Consider the following 17,627-nt stretch of genomic DNA (forward strand, 5'->3'; position numbering starts at 1 on the left):
TGTGACAGCAAAACTGCCCCAATGCCAGAGAAACTGGTAAAGACTCACAATGCCCAGGCGTGAAATCATCTGAACTACAGGATTCCCACCACAAACCTGGCTCCCAAAGCACAGGTGGGATTGGGGGTTTGTTCTCTTTGCTTAGCCGTGTGCAGTCGCACAGAGAGCGCGTTTAACAGTCTCCCCTCCCACAGAGCGGGAATGGCAAATGATTCTCAACTTGAAGCCTGATGTAGGGTGACCAGACGTCCCGATTTTATCCGGACTGTCCCAATATTTGCTTGTTGGTCCCACGTCCCGTCCGATGTTTGGTCGGGACACTGGACAAACAAACAATTTTGCCCTCTGCTCCGGCACACAGGCAGAGCCCGGAGGGACACTCGCCCTCCCGCCCCCGCCCCCTCCTTCCTCCATTGGATCCCTCCCCAAATCCCCGCCCTGGCCCTGCCACCAGCCCCACCCCCTCACTGCCCCATTGCATGTCTCCCCAAATCCTCACCCTGGCCCTGCCCCCAGCCCCACCCCCTCACTGCCCCATTAGATCTCTCCCCAAATTCAGCCCTGGAGCCTATGGGGCAGCGCAGTGCCTAGAGCTGCAGGTAGAAACCCTGATAGAGAATAGACGGGGGTTTGAGAGGCTGATGGAGCAATGGCAAGCAGTACCTGAAGGGGAACGCCCAGGGGCACAGGGGGGAGCAGGGGCTGAGGCCAAGGAAGGGGGACCACCAGAGGAGGAAGATGGGCAGTGGAAGCATGTGACCGTGAGAAGCAGGCCGAGGAAAAGGAGAGCCAGTGAGGGGGAAATTGAGCTAAGGAACAGATTTGAAGGTTTGGAGAATGAGGAAGGGGTACAGCAAGTGGTAGCTGACAGTGGGAGGCCTAAGAAAAAGAGGCGAGCGGCCAGTCCCATAGAAAAAGGGGAGGAGTCAATGGAAGTAGCACCAAGTTTGGGCCCAGGGAGGATACAGGATGGCTTAAGGGGAACCGCAAGGGATGATAGGAATGGAAGGAGCTTGCAACCAGGGGGAACGGGGGATAGGTTAGAGGACCGTGCTGTCCCCAGGCGAAGGCAGGTCTACGTGATTGGGGATTCCATACTGCGAAGGTTGGACAGGCCTGTGACCAGGGCCGATCCGGAGAACAGAAGGGTGTGCTGTCTACCGGGTGCTAAAATACGGGATGTGGACATGAGGTTGAAAAGGATCCTAAGAGGAGCGGGTAAGAACCCTTTGATCATCCTTCCTGTAGGAACGAATGACACAGCTAGATTCTCGCTAGAGAGGATCAAGGGAGACTATGCCAGGTTGGGTAAGACGCTCAAGGAAATTGAGGCTCAGGTGATCTTCAGTGGGATTCTACCTGTTCCTAGGGAAGGGCGCCAAAGGGGTGAGAGGATCGTGACGATTAATAGTTGGCTGAGGGAGTGGTGTTACAAGGAGGGCTTTGGGATGTATGGGCACTGGGAGGCTTTTGGGGACAGACAACTGTTCTCAAGGGATGGGCTCCACCTAAGTAGGGAAGGAAGTAGACTTCTAGGAGGGAGGCTGGCTCATCTGATTAAAAGAGCTTTAAACTAGACACTGGGGGGAGACGGTCGGGAGAGGTCCTAGTGCTCTCCACGCCAAATTTTCACATTGGGAGTGAGGACAACAAGATAACAGCAGATATAGCCAGAGGGGGGCGGTTACGTGTAAGGAAGAGGGGGGGGGACAGATACTAGATCTACAAGTCATACTGGAAGTACTGTGTCCCTACCGAGTTGGGTGAAAAGAGTGAGAGGAGCCCAACAGGAAAAATTAGGATGTTTGTTCACCAATGCGAGAAGCTTAGGTAACAAAATGGAGGAACTGGAGCTCCTGGTCCGGGAATTGAAACCGGATATCGTAGGAATAACAGAAACATGGTGGAACGGTAGCCATGACTGGAGTACAGGTATGGAAGGTTATGTGCTGTTTAGGAAAGACCGATGCAAAGGTAAAGGTGGGGGAGTAGCACTGTATATCAATAATGAGGTGAAATGTAATGAGATAACTAGCACTGCAATGGACAATACAGAGTCTGTTTGGGCAATGGTCACATTGGGAAGAAAACTACCAGAGCCTCACCCGGGATAGTGATTGGGGTGTGCTATAGACCGCCAGGATCTAGCTTAGAGATGGATAGAGAGCTCTTTAATGTTTTTAAGGAGGTAAACACTAATAGGAACTGCTTGATCATGGGGGACTTTAACTTCCCGGATATAGATTGGGAAACAAATGCTAGTAATAATAATAGGGCTCAGCTTTTCCTAGACGTGATAGCTAATGAATTCCTTCATCAAGTGGTTGCTGAACCGACGAGGGGGGATGCCATTTTAGATTTGATTTTGGTGAGTAACGAGGACCTTGTTGAGGACATTGTTGTAGGGGACAACCTTGGCTCGAGTGATCATGAGCTAATTCGTTTCCAAATAAATGGGAGGATAATCAATAGTGCATCTGAGACTAGGGTGTATGATTTCAAAAGGGCTAATTTTACTAAATTAAGGCGACTAGTTAGGAAGTGGACTGGGCTAACATATTTAGGGATCTAAGGGCAGATGACGCCTGGGGTTACTTCAGGTTGAAGTTGCAGGAGTTGTCAGAGGCATGTATCCCGAGAAGGGGGAAACGGCTCGTAGGTAGCAGTTTTAGACTGAGCTGGATGAGCAAGCGTCTTAGAGGGGTCATTAAGAAAAAACAGAAAGCGTACCAGGAGTGGAAAATGGGAGGGATCAGCAAAGAAACCTACCTTATTGAGGTCAGAGGGTGCAGGGAAGCTGTGAGAAAGGCAAAGCGACGAGTGGAGATGGACCTAGCGAAGGGGATTAAAACCAATAGCAAACGGTTTTTTAGCCATATAAATAGGAAGAAAACCAAGAAAGAAGAAGTGGGACCGCTTAAAACTTTAAACAGAGTGGAGATTAGGGATAATCTTGGAATGGCACAATATCTGAACGAATACTTTGCCTCGGTCTTTAATGAGGCTAATGAAGGGCTAAGGAATAGTGATAGAGGGACCGATGGGAATGAAGATATGGGGTAGACATTACGGTATCTGAGGTAGAAGCCAAACTTGAACAGCTTAACGGAAGTAAATCGGGGGGCCCGGATAATCTTCATCCTAGAATATTAAGGGAATTGGCAAGGGATATTGCTAGCCCGTTAGCGATAATCTTTAATAAATCCCTAAATTCGGGGATTGTACCGACTGACTGGAGATTAGCTAATGTAGTTCCTATATTCAAGAAGGGGAAAAAAAGTGACCCGGGGAATTATAGGCCTGTTAGTCTAACATCTGTAGTATGCAAAGTCATGGAAAAAATCTTAAAAGAGAGTGGTTCCGGAGCATGAGGCCGATGGCAACTGGGATAGATTACAGCATGGATTTACGAAAGGTAGATCGTGCCAAACCAACTTGATCTCCTTCTTTGAGAGAGTAACAGATTTCTTAGACAAGGGAAATGCGGTGGATCTAATATATCTGGATTTCAGTAAGGCATTTGATACAGTACCGCATGAAGAATTACTGGTTAAATTGGACAAGATGGGGATCGAAATGAAAATCCAGAGGTGAATAAGGAGCTGGTTAAAGGGAGACTGCAGAGGGTAGTATTGAAGGGGAACTGTCCGATTGGAGGGGGGTGACCAGTGGAGTTCCTCAAGGCTCGGTTTTGGGTCCGATTTTATTCAATCTATTTATTGCTGACCTGGGAACCAAGAGTAGGAGTGGGCTGATAAAGTTTGCGGATGACACCAAGTTGGGGGGTATTGCCAATTCGGAAGAGGATCGGGATATTCTCCAGGGAGATTTAGATGACCTTGTAAACTGGAGTATTAGTAACAGGATGAAATTCAATAGTGAGAAGTGTAAGGTTATGCATTTAGGGATGTCTAACAAGAACTTTAGTTATAAGCTGGGGACGCACCAGTTGGAAGTAACGGAGGAGGAGAAGGACCTAGGAGTCCTGGTTGATCGCAGGATGACTATGAGTAGGCAATGTGATGTGGCCGTTAAAAAAGCTAATGCGGTCTTGGGTTGCATTAGGCGAGGTATTTCTAGTAGGGATAAGGAGGTGCTAGTCCCGTTATATAAGGCGTTGGTGAGACCTCATTTGGAGTATTGTGTGCAGTTTTGGTCTCCCATGTTTAAGAAGGATGAATTCAAACTAGAACGGGTACAAAGAAGGGCCACTAGAATGATCCGAGGAATGGAAGGCCTTTCGTATGAAAGGAGACTTGAGGAGCTCGGTTTGTTTTCCTTAACCAAAAGAAGGATAAGAGGAGATATGATTACACTCTTTAAATATATCAGAGGGATAAATACCAGGGAAGGAGAAGAATTATTTCAGCTCAGTGCTAATGTGGACACGAGGACAAACGGATATAAACTGTCAGTCAGGAAATTCAGGCTTGAAATTAGACGAAGGTTTCTAACCATCAGGGGAGTGCAATACTGGAACAGCCTACCGAGGGAAACAGTGGGGGCGAAGGACCTCCATGACTTTAAGATTAAGCTAGATAAGTTTATGGAGGGGATGGTATGATAGGATAACGGGCTTAGTCAATAGGTCAATTAAGTGCCACACTGGTAAATAGTACAATGGGTCAATGGTATGATATAACCTTTTCCAGAGGGTTTGGCTGGAGAGTCTTGCCCGCATGCTCGGGGTTCAGCTGACCGCCATATTTGGGGTCGGGAAGGAATTTTCCTCCAGGGAAGATTGGCAATGGCCCTGGAGGTTTTTCGCCTTCCTCCGAAGCATGGGGCAGGGGTCGCTTGCTAAGGAGTGGGTGGATCGGCTTATGTGGCCTGCATCTTGCAGGAGGTCAGACTAGATGATCATAATGGTCCCTTCTGATCTTGAATTCTATGATTCTATGAAATCCTCACCCTGGCCCTGCCCCCAGCCCCACCCCCTCACTGCCCCATTAGATCTCTCCCCAAATTCAGCCCTGGAGCCTATGGGGCAGCGCAGTGGTGCTGGGGGCAGTGCGGAGCGGGCAGGACCCATGTGGGCAGGGGGCGGAGACACACGTGGGGCAGACACGCTCCTGCCAGGAGGTCCTGGGCCCGGCTGCCTGGTTCGCCCCTTGCCCGGGAGCTGCAGGAGGGACCTGGAGCGCGGCTCGGCTGCAGAGCTCGGAGCCCAGGCTGGGCCCAGGAGCGAGGGGACAGGGGAGCTGGGGGTGTATCGGGGGTCGGAGCCGAGAGTTGGGAGGAGACGGGGTTGTGCCACTGCCACCTGGTGGTGGGGACGGAGTCTCCGGCTTTTTTTTTTTTTTGGTCCGCCCCCCGCGTCCCGATATTTCATCTTTGACATCTGGTCACCCCAGCCTGATGTGAATGAGGATGTCTGGAGCAAGGGGCCAGGGACTGGCCTTTGCTAGAGAAACCACTGTCAAGTTTTAGCCAATTAGGACAAGTCAGCAAATAAGAACAACCTCAGGTCTCAGTAACTGCTGCAGGTAGCAAAGTCCTACAGGGAGCAGTTTCTGGCACTACACCTGTGCAGCTCTGCTCCCCGGCTCTTCTCGGGCTCCTGCTCTCTCCTTAGCTCTGCCCCACTCTGGCCCAGGCACTTCCAGCTCCCACGGAGGATGGGACCCCCTGGCCTGGTGACTCCCTCATTGCACTGCCTGGCCTGTCAGTGCGGCTAACTTGGAGCTTTGGCCTCTCCCCATTGCTCCTGGGGACTGTCAGTCTCAGGGTCCTGATTTCCCATTGGCCCTTCCCCCTTCTATTGGGACTGGGAACTAGCCAACCAAACCCCCCCCCACCACCACACCACACACACACACACTAAGTTTTAGTAAAGGGCCAAGAGCCCCCTTACACAAGCCAGCCCCATGAGGGTCACTGATGTGCAGAAAAGGCAACATGAGCTGGTCCCATGGTGTAATGGGCAGCACTCAGGTCTCTGAATTCTACAATCTGAGTTCAAATCTCAGTGGACCCTTGTGTTGGCTGGTGGTAAAGCCCTGGAGCTCACAGTTCTCAACTTCCCTGTCTCCAGTTGTGCAAGATCCAGTCTCCCCCCTCCTGCTGGATGACTCACACCTCCTAGAGCCAGGTCTCTGGCTGGGATGGCGGCAATGGGTTGAGGCTCTAGAATTTGCTACCATGGTGGTTGGGATTCTTGCTGCTTCACAAGTTGGGGCCTTGTGCTTTCTACCACACTTTTCCTGGGGCCCACATGATGCTTGAAGAAAGGAGAGCCAGGGCTGGGATTGATAGTCAGGTTTTGGCAGGAGGGAAGAAGATTCCCAGGCTGGAGCCCCACACACCTTCCCTCCTCCTCTGGGCACCTAGAGCAGAGGCGGCCCAGCTCTGTCTGCTGGACACCTCGGCAGAGTAGGTGAGTTCATGTAAATACAGGCTGGTCCCAAAGCCTCCCCCAACCCTGGCTGATCACTAGCTGTCAGGGGAGAGCTCATTCACACCTCGCTTCCAAATCATCATTTGAAATTCTGAGGTTGGCCAACATTGCCGAAGCCAATGCACCGACATTGTCAGCAAACACAACAGCTGGGTGAGGAAACCAGGCTTTGTCCAGACTTTTCAAACCTATTTTACTTTCTCAGGTACAAGTATTTTTCATACGTTGGATCTGCTTTTAAAGTGTGTGTTAATGTTTCAATTTTCATTCAGATTTGCAGCCAGTGACAACATTGGCAGTGTTGCATGTAACTACCTGACCACTGGGGGGGGGCGTTGGGGAAATTCAGGGGAGGGGGTGCACAGCCCCCTGGCTGGGGGGTGTATAGGGAATGTCCGGTTTCACTGAATTGAGTCCCCTACTGAAGCACCTCAGCAGGTTACATCAGAGAGGAGCTGCAGTGTCTAGGCAGTGGGATGCCTGTGCCTTTAAGAGCCCAGCCCTGGGAAGCCCATGCTGAGAGGTGCTGCCTGTGGGAGGGGAAATAGAAAAGCCCCTCTGCTCCCCCCAACCTGTTTTTGCAAACACTGGAGTCTCAGCCCCCCGGGGTAACTGTTACCCCTCTGCCCTGCCTGTGCCGGGGTTTAACCCTCTGGCAGCGCCTCCCCCTGGGCTTAACTCTGGCTCCTTCCCCCCTCCCTGACTTTGCCCTTCAGTCCCTCTCCTAACTCTGCCTCCAGCTGCTTGACCCCCTGACCAGTCAATTTCCATCCCCTGCTCAGACCCTGGCCACCCCCCTCCTCTGATTTGCCCCCCTTTGCCCTCTTTAATCCCTGTAAAAAATAGGGGGGGCTGGGTCCCATTCTCTGGGCGGGGGTTGGGCCCCTGGCTCCTGCCTGCCCAATGCCCAAAGCGCCCCCCACGATCTTGCGGATGTTTGCCGAGTGCTGCAGGGTCACCTGCAGGGAGAGAGAGACACGGTTAGGAGGTGATGCATTCAAGGATGCCTCACCCAACACAGAGATGCAGCCACCTCTGGGGTGGGTTGCACAAGTCAGCAAATGAATTTGGAACAGGAAATGCACTGAAAGGAGCAAGGCAGCTGCAGGAGGTGGAGAAAACCAGAAAAAGCAGGAGCCCTGGATCCCAGTCCTGCCCCTCCCTCACTCTACCCCCTAACCTCCCCTCCCCTCCCAGAGTTGGGGGGAGAACCCAGGAGTCCTGGTCCCCAGCCTTGCCCACCCTCATATTCCATCCAGCAGCTGCCCCCCCCAATTGCAGGGCAGCACCATGGGGCACACCGGGGCCTGCCTGTTTGCACAGAACAGGTGATGCCAGTGCCCCAGGGTGGGGAGAGATGATGCTAAGGGAGAAGCAGGCAGCAGACACCCCCACGACAGAGTAAAAAGTGCTAGGGGGCGCCGTGCTGCAAGGAGTGAGGAGGGTTGGCAGGGAATGGGAGGATCTCCCCTCACAGCGGGTGCATCTGTCTCCCCCACAATTCCTCCCCAGCCCTAGCCCGGCCCAGGCTAATCCCGGCTCAGCTACCAGGGTTACATTTGGCCTGGATTCCCCAGCTGCTGGGGGAGGGACGTGGGGCTGGGGAGCATGAGCCTCTACTCCCCCTTCCCCCGACACAGTTGCACGGGAACTGACCAAAGGAGCCTGCAGCACTGCTGCCTAGAGGAAACTGAGGCACCAGCTAGTGACAGACACATCATGGCTCTTCTCATCCTCATCCTCTTTTCCAGATACAACCCGGGGTGGGTGGGGGGAAACTCAGGGCAGTTGCATAGTCAACCTGTGGAACTCCTTGCCAGAGGATGTTGTGAAGGCCAAGACTATAACAGGGTTCAAAAAAAAAAAGAACTAGGTAAATGAACAGAGGACAGGTCCATCAAGGGCTATTAGCCAGGGTGGGCAGGGATGGTGCCTGTAGCCTCTGTTTGCCAGAAGCTGGGAATGGGCGGCAGGGGGTGGATCACTGGATGATTCCCTGCTCTGTTCATTCCCTCTGGGGCCCCTGGCACCGGCCGCTGGCAGGAGACAGGAGGATACTGGGCTAGATGGACTTTGCGTCTGACCCAGTCTGGCCGTTCTTATGTCTCCCTTGGCGCAGCAGTGACACCCAGTGGCCAATCAGGGTAATGCACAGAAGGTGTCTCCGTTGGCGCAGCAGTGACACCTCGTGGTCATTGAGGGTAATGCACAGAAGGTGTTTCCTTGATATAGCAGTGACACCCAGTTACCAGCAGGGGTGGCATCAGACTCTTCTCGTTTGGCGGGGGACTGAGATGGGCTAGACAAAAAAAATTGGGGGGCTGTGCCCCCCATCACCTGGCCCCACCCTTTATGGGAGCAATACAACCTTTATTAAAATAAAATAGTAAACGGTTTACTTTAATAATCTAAATCTGTCCAAATTTTAATACTATGAGCTCAGATCAAGTGTGAGTAGTCTCTTGGTCTATCCAAGGATATGATCAAGTGTCTTGATGTTTTTGGTCTTTTGGCCTCGAGATGAAAACCTTGTCTGAGTCTTTGGAACCTTGAGATAAAAATATTATTTAAATCCAAAGTTCTTAAAGATCCCATCAACAACAAAAACCTAAATGAAAAATTGAAACAAAAAACAATGCTTAATTTAAAACCCAAACATTAAGAAAAACTTTGTTTTTAAAAATAAAAACTAACAAATGCCATAAATTAATAATTTCAACATTTTATCAAAAAGGTGTGCTACAGCAGGATGAGAAAATAACATAAAATAAATAAGCCTGACCACTAAAACCTCCCATAAAGGAATCACATCCTTGAATACTGGCCAAATCTGTATAAAATATGCAGAACTATGTCAAAACTGGTGTTGCAGGTCAGCCATTCAGAATCAGCAAATGTCAATTAAAAGCTCCATTCCAATTAAAAAAAACAAAACAACCCAATAAACCAAAACAGTCAAAGCCTGAAACAAACCTACACAGAAGCAAAATTAAACCTGTGCCAACACTGGAACAAACTATGTAAATTTCTAATTCTAACTTCTTGTTTCTCCCAGGAGGAAAGTGTTTTGCATCTCAGTAACCAGGCTGTCACTGCAGCTTTCCTTTCACTAAATGAGAAGTGGCAGTATCATAGCCAATTAGGTTAATCCGAGGTGTGATTATTGCTAGTTGAAAACTTTTCCCAATGCCCTCAGTTTTCTCTATGAGAAATTGAAATTGTATCTTTGCACTAATATCCCAAATGTGCAAGTCCATCCCCTCAGAGCAGCCCCACACCCTGAGCCCAGGGGAGAATCTCAACTGGTTTGTGCATTTGTAACCCTGGGGCCTGAAGCTGATGAGAGAAAGGGAAGTGTGTGATCTTGGAGGTTTCCGATACCACCTGCTGGGAGCAGAGGGAATTGACTGAGCAACGTCTTGGTTAATTTTCACCTTGTTCTCTGCCAGCAGGCTCCACTGGAGAGCTCGGGGTGACTTGACCATGGCAGCACCCTATGTACGTGTTGGAGCCATTGGGGTGAAATGTGAGTACTTTTGGGGTTGGGACCCACATGAGAATGGATGTGCACAAACTGGAGAGAGTCCAGCAGAGGGCAATAAAAATGATTAGGGGGCTGGGGCACATGACTTAAGAGGACCTACAGGCCATATCCTGTATGTTAAGCTAAGGCAAAGTTAGCATCTCTATAGTGTGACCTTTTACACTATAGAGATGCTATAGAGAAAGGAAAATTGACCTTTATCTTGTTAAATAAAGAGAGAAGTACCCACGCTTGTCTAAGACCTTTACCTAGACCAATCGACAATGGAGAATGGCATAAGGGGTTTTTCAGTGTTGTACCCACAGAATTAACACGTACACCACAAGGGAACTTATGTGCATATGTACATGTCATCAACAGGCACAAACATACTAGCCTATGAAGTAAGCGTACCCTAACGTTTTGTGGGTAAGGAATGAAATTTGGGCATAGGAGGAAGGATTTCCGGCGCTTGTGCCCTATAAAAGAGGTAACCCACCTCGTTAGAGCACGTTGCTCTATCATTCTGACTTACTTCCTCCACTCTCTCTCTATCTACTATCAGTAGGTGCCTGTACTTGTTCTTAAACTTTAAGTTTCAAAGTAACTCGGCTAAGCTTGGTTTCCCTAAGTTTTTATTCTTTATTAGGATTTGATTTTAAGTTTAACTTATTCAAGTAAACCCAAAGTAACATTAGCTTTTTCTAAGCACTGCATCTTTCACTCAAGAATTGAGAAACCTGAACTGCAAGGCTGGTCCCGTGTCTCTTACCACCAGGTTATCAAGGAAAGGTGTGAGTATATTAACCAAAACTTTGTTGCATATAATGCCATATGTATCTTTTGAATAGCAGTAATGCAACTGTAACTTTATAACTCAATTAAATTAAATAAAATGTAAGCTAATAAATTAAATTTTCATCATATTTTCCAAATTAATATTATTAGTACACCCTAAATCAGGCTGCATGGGACAGAGAGTTGGAGTGCAGGGGGATGAGAGCACTGGCTAGGGGGTGCAGGCTTTGGGGTGGGGGTGGAATGAGAGGTTCAGGGTGCAGTAGAGGGCTCAATGTTAGGGCAGAGAATTGGGCTGTGAGGGCTCTGGAACAAGGCCAGGAAAAAGAGAATTAAGGCATGCAGGGCCGTCCTTAGGATTGATGGTGCCCTAGGCGAGATTATGAAACTGGTGCCCCTGTGCCTGATCTGCTCTTAGCAACACAAATATAAGCTTACACTATTGGAAAACTTGCCACATTCACGTTATTAAACCAGTTTAACTTAATGAAGCACACTGTAATGCTGATGCACTAGCACTAAAGAAGTAGCACTATAGAAAAAATTCTGATTTGACAGAATGATGCAAATAATATAATTTTTTTAATTTGTCTAATTTTTATTGGAAATTTCTATGAAGAGGTATTGAAACAAAGATTTGTTTTTAATTAAAAGCAATCTTTCTGGCTTTTTTGGCTGCAAAATCAGTTTAATAAGCTGGGTTTCCAAACAGCGGGAAAATATAACCCTAGTTTTACTGCTAGGTAAAGCACAAAGTGACCAAAATGAAGTCAGCACAGAATCATCTCATCTAGATTAAGGTAGCACAGAAATGTTACAGAAGTCCTATTGTGCCTTATTTTGTTTGGAAAGACATTAGCAATAGCAGCACATTCACATGATAAAATAAATGATAAATCACTGCCTCTAAAGTTCCATCAAAAACTGACATTTTCACAGCTCTAGCATGAGCTGCTGTACAGATTCTTCACAAGGAAGTGTCCCTGGCCTTTTTAACTTATATTAACTATATATTTACTTTATGAAAGTTGGAGAAAACATTGTGAAAACGTAAAACATTGGCTGCCCAACTTCTGGGCTGGCAAAAGCTATACTGACTCACAGGAAAAAAAAAAGCAGGAGAATCTTAGTACAACATATGGTCAGTCTATACCAGGGGTCAGCAACCTTTCAGAAGTGGTGTGCCAAGTTCACTGTAATTTAAGGTTTCTCGTGCCAGTAATACATTTTAACATTTGTAGAAGGTCTCTCTCTATGTGTATATTATATAAATAAACTATTATTATCTGGGGTCCCGGACACCAGTCCTGCTCAGCCCGCTGCCAGCTGAGTAAATGAAACCCCAGACCGGCAGCGGGCTGAGTGGGACTGGTGGCTGGAACCCTAGACAAGGATCCCAGGCCCTGCTCAGCCCACTGCTGGTCTGGGGTTCTGACCACCAACTCCTGCCAGCCAGGATCCCGGCCGCCAACCCCCCTCAGCCCACTACCAGCCTGGAATTCTGCTCACCCAGGCTGGCAGGAGGCAGACAGGGGCCAGCGGCTGGGCTCCTGACTGGCAAGGGGCCAGCAGCCGGAACCCCGGAGTAGCAGCAGGCTGAGTGCTGCCGGCACCCCAGACTGGCAGCAGACTGAGCCACTCAACCCCCCCACCGGCCCTGCTCAGCCCGCTGCCGGCTGAGTGAATGGAACCCCAGGCTGACAGCAGGTTGAGTGGTTCAGCCGGCCTGCTCAGCACGCTGCCAGCCTGGGGTTCCTTGGGGGTCCCCAGGCCAGCAGCAGGTGCTGAGTGGGGCCGACGGCCGGTATCCCAGCTGGCAATAGGGCAGCAGCCGGAACCCCAGAGCAGTGATGGGCTGAGCCGCTCAGCCTGCCACTGCGTACCATCAAAAATCAGCTCACCTGCCACCTTTGGCGTGTGTGCCGTAGGTTGCCGACCCCTGCTTTATGCACTAGTAAGGAGATGAGCATATTACAGTTGTTGGAGGGCTCTTATCAGGAGTAACAGGCTATGGGAAAGTCAGTCGACATTTTTTGTTTCTCTGATGAAAACTGGCCCACTCCCTGCCTCAAACCAAACCTGTCACTAATAATTGTCAACAACTTAATTTTCTGTTTTTGGCTAAGATATTGATTTTTTTTCTTTAAATACTGAAATTGGATTCAGGATTGTTAGCAAGAATTTTTGGCAAACTAAGTTGTTAAATGACAATCTAAATGGCAACACAGTCCTGCTTTCATGCTTGGCTCACCCCCAAGCCTGCTGGTCCAACAGCTGCAGTAGACCCCCAAATCCACCTCTTGGGGTGCAAAGTGGCAACAGCAGCAGCAAACCCTCAGGTCCAATCACACGCCAATGGGCACTACCACCAGCCTTACGGACCATGGTGAAGTTAGCCCAGCATCTGATCTCAGGGACAGGTCACCCATGGAGCCACAGCAGCTCATCCTGCCCTGTGCAGCTCCCCCCGGATGAGATGGATCACTGGCAGCCCGGGGGAGAGGCGCTCCCCAGCTAGGGTGACCAGATCCAGATGTCCTGATTTTATAGGGCCAGTCCCGATATTTGGGGCTTTGTCTTATATAGGCACCAATTACCCCCACCTAGAGTGACCAGACAGCAAGTGTGAAAAATCAGGACAGGGGGTGGGGGTGGGGGGGTAAAAGGAGCCTATATAAGAAAAAGACCCCAAAATTGGGCCTGGCCCTATAAAATAGGGATATCTGCTCACCCTACCCCAACCCCCTGTCCTGATTTTTCACACATCTGGCTAACCCCAGCCCAGCCCCGTGTGACATTCCAATCCTGGCTCACTGCCGAGGAAGTGAGTTACTTTCACTGTCATTCCTCAGCAGGTAGCCAGCCTCCCCCCACCTACCCCCCAGCACCTCACCCAACCCAGCCCTGACGGAGGGGAGGGAGGAGAGAGAGAGGGATGCTCCTGGGGAGGAGGGAGAAAGGAGGGGGTGCTCCATGGGGCAGGGGGGGAGAAGAATGGATGTTATGGGGACAACAAAGGACACTGGTTCCAGAGCAGAGCCTGCCTCACCTCACCTCAGCCGGGGAAAGAGTCACACTCACAGGTGAGCTCCTTCCCAACCCCTACCCCCTCCCTCCCCAGAGACCCCAGCAGCCAATCCCCTCCCTCAGACTGTGCTGCATTCAGCTCTCTCTAGGATCCAGCAGCCTGCTCCACTGCTTCCCATCTGTCCAGGCTCCCAGGAGAGCCGTGCCCCCAAACCTAGCGGTGCCCTACGTGGCTGTCTATGGCTAAGGACAGCCCGGGAGACGTGAGAGAGAGATCAGGCTAGAGCAGAAAATGGTTGGGGGCGGGGTGAAGGGTTTGAAATGCAAGGAGAAGAAAAATCCTCTTCCTGCTCCCTCTCATCAGAGCATCTAAAAACCAGGTGAGAGATACCTCTCCCCCACTGAAACATCAACTCTGGTGGGCTCGGGCTGAGGAAGGAACTTCTCTCTCCAGCAGCTCCAGCACACCTAGGCTGGGACATGGACACCTCCCCAAAGATCTGGTGTGCCTGGCCTGGGACAGGAGGGGCTCCTCTCCTCTCCATTGGGGACATGGCGGGATGAGAGATGTGACAGGGCTTTACGGGAAATCATTATTTGCCTGATTCATGTGCCAGTCCTAGTCCTTTCTGACCCAACAGACTGTTTATCCTGCATGCTGATGCCAGTTTGGAGGGTCTGGGAGCACTCTCCTACCAGGAAGTGGAAGGTAAATGTAAATCTGTAGCCTTTGCCAGCTGAGGACTGCCTGATAGCGAAACTCGCTATCCCATCCACCAGCTGCAGTTCTTGGCCTTGAAATGGGCCATCACTGAGAAATTTCCAGACTACTTGTCCGGTGCTCAGTTTCAGGTATGGACAGAGAACAATCCACTGACTTCTGTGTTAACAAGGGCTAAGCTGGATGCTACAGGGCAGAGATGGGTGGCTACTTTTGCTAGCCATAACTTCAGCATTCAATACCAGTGAGCTGGTATAATAGGGAGTGTGATTTATCAGGACCACCAATTCTTGGCTGGGGGGGAGGGTGTAAGCAGGGTCAGAATGAACTCTACCCTGCCATCTGTTGGTGATGTGTTGTAAAGGCCTTTTGTTGCTGATGTGCATGGTCACACCCCCCCCACATTGCATGATGGGGTGCTTGTCCAAATGGTGATTTTGGCTGCTGTGGGATCCCCAAACTCTTTCTTAATAGGGCAGGAGTAATAAAGTGTAGTAATCCTGGATATATGAATCAAGGACAGTAGAACGGTACTTAGCAGTTCATGATTTCGGGACTCACCCGAACCTAGATAAAAATCGTTAGACAAGGGACATGGGTTCCAAAGAATAGTAATTTAAGAGAAATTGAAAATAAATATATGTTTAACATTTTTGAGATTCTTCTGAGCTCTCTAAATGCACATTTTATGGTTTTCTTTTCTCTTTCGTTGAAAAATAGAATTAATTATTATCCCATTACAAAGAATGTGTTAAAGCATAAACTTAAAATATTAGACATAAGTAAAAAAATTGAGTTATACTGAAGGAGGTGGACTCTGATGCTACTTAAAAGCTTAAATTTGTAGGAATACAGATGGGAATAAGAACCTGGCAGAAAAGTTTTGCAGGAAGAGTTAGCAGAGCGAGATTGTTAGTCACAGGTTAGTGGGTGGGTTTATGCAAATACTGGACTCTTGGATGGGAGTGGGGACAGGGGGGGGCGCACACAACTTCTGTGGCACATGCACCATCTCTGCAACTAATGTTTGCTACCTCACTCCCTAACAACACACCTTTTACCTCTCAGGACCAAAATACACCGTGAAAGAGATCTAACGGCATAAGCTTAGGGTGAGCAACTGCAGCACTCACAACAATTTGAAGAGATTCAAAACCGCCTCTGCCTCTGTCTTTCCACACCAGGGACAGCAGAAAGGACATAAGCAACACCTGCAAGAGACCAACAAACATCCATTTCTACCTCCCTCCACATGCTGCCGTTAGGAACCCATGCCCCTTAATGGTGAGTACTTTTCAGGCGAGGGTGATGCTCTCAGGCCTCAAATGCCACGTACAGTTACTCTGTCCTTGATCCAAAATCAACAGGAAAATACACTGGATTACTCCTGCCCCAATAACAAAGAGACCGGGATCCCAGCAGCTGAAATGACCGTTTGGACAAGCACTCCCATCATGCAATCCGGGGTGGGTGTAACCATGCAAATGACATCAGCCTTGACGACAGATCACCAACAGATGGCAGGGTAGACTTCATACTGACCCTGCTTCAACTAGACTGTGGCAAAGATTCCAAAACACCGAACGTTAAAACTCACCTAACGTGGGTCAATCCATCCTCATCATCGTAACCGCTCGTTATACTCCACACCCGAACGTAGCCCTCATATGGACAACATACCCTCCTAACTCAAGTATCAGAGGGGTAGCTGTGTTAGTCTGGTTCTGTAGAAGCAGCAAAGAGTCCTGTGGCACCTTATAGACTAACAGACATTTTGCAGCATGAGCTTTTTTTCGTGGGTGAACTTGCATCTGAAGAAGTGGGTATTCACCCACGAAAGCTCATGCTACAAAACGTCTGTTAGTCTATAAGGTGCCACAGGACTCTTTGCTGCTCCTCCTAACTCAGTGTCTGTATGTTAACTTTTTACCCCCAGTCAGGGCTATTGCAGATTATGTATTCCTTACGCCACCCCATTTTAAACCGAACTTTGCACCCCTTGGGTAAGCTGTACGTTGTTCCCTGAGCACCAGAAAAGTCTACGCCGAAACTCTGTACTGTACACTTTTTTTTTCTTTGAACCTCATCTTAATAAAATGCTGACTTTTGTTCGAGATCCCGGCTCCTCTTCCTTTGCAAGGCGTGTGCGTTCGCTCCGCGTTTTAGTCTGCTAATACGGCGGGGGGCGATTGAGCCAGAGGTGCTTGCCTGCTGCAGACATGGATCCAAGGCTGAACCTCGTCCCCCACAAGCGTAACTGAAAACAGTTTAAGAAGTGCTCCCGTCTCCGGCACTCAGCTACCCAGCTCCCAATGGGGTCCAAACCCCAACCAGATCCTTTTTACCCTGTAGAAGCTGTAAAATCCTGTGACCAGGGCAGCTGCCTAGCAGCCTGCGCATCTGCCTGCCAGCACGAGAGCGCGTAAGGCACTAATCCGGATAGTGGCGGCTAGGTGGCAGGGGGAGGGTGTGAGGAAGCAGCAGAGTGGTGCAGCGGGAGCGTGCTGGGCCCATAACCCAGAGGTCGATGGATTGAAACCATCCTCTGCTACACGTGCGCTTGTTTCTTTTCCCTCTGGGCCTTCAAGCGAGCCGGTGACCAGCAGAGCCCCAAGAGCCGGGGCAAGAGGTGGCTGAGGAGAAGCGGCGGACTGCCAGGGAGCTTCCTGGCACCTCTGGCTGCCTGGGCTGAAGGCAAGAGGCAGGCCTGGGCGTGGCGAGGGCCTCCTGTCCGGGCATGAGGCTGCAGTGCTTCCTGGTCCCCTTTTCCCACCCACACCGGCAGGCGGCTGCTGCGGGAGAACACGAGGGAGGCTCTCGGGGCGCTAGGCAGCGCTGCGTGTGTGGCTGTCAGGGGAAAGAGCCGAGGCTCCCGACTCGACCTGCCATTGACTCGCGTGGCTCTGCGCGGCCGTCAGCCGGGGCGGGGCGGGCCAGGCTGCGGACGTGACTCAGGCTTGGGCCGCATGGCCGTGCTTTCCTGACGAGGCATGAGGCAGGCCAAGAGCTTTGCACAGCGTACAGGGAAGTGGGAGGGAGGTGTCTTTGAGCCGGCGTGTCTCCTCCGCTTCTCCCTTGCCGCTTGGGCGGAGGCGGGAAGGGAGCGAAATGTTCCCGGCTGAAAGTTTTTGTGCTCGGCTTTGAGGATTAAACCTGAGCCT

The 17,627-nt window shown here is 50.1% G+C and overlaps 1 non-coding gene across 1 annotated transcript; it reads left to right on the forward strand.

Moving 5' to 3' along the window:
* The first annotated feature begins 9,506 nt into the window (after positions 1 to 9,506).
* Positions 9,507 to 9,646, forward strand: LOC120394328. The gene has a single exon (XR_005592261.1). It is a non-coding gene; the product is annotated as a U4 spliceosomal RNA (small nuclear RNA).
* The last annotated feature ends 7,981 nt before the right edge of the window (positions 9,647 to 17,627 follow it).

This window comes from Mauremys reevesii, unplaced genomic scaffold (assembly GCF_016161935.1).
Source record: "Mauremys reevesii isolate NIE-2019 unplaced genomic scaffold, ASM1616193v1 Contig51, whole genome shotgun sequence".
NCBI classification, from domain to species: Eukaryota; Metazoa; Chordata; order Testudines; family Geoemydidae; genus Mauremys; species Mauremys reevesii.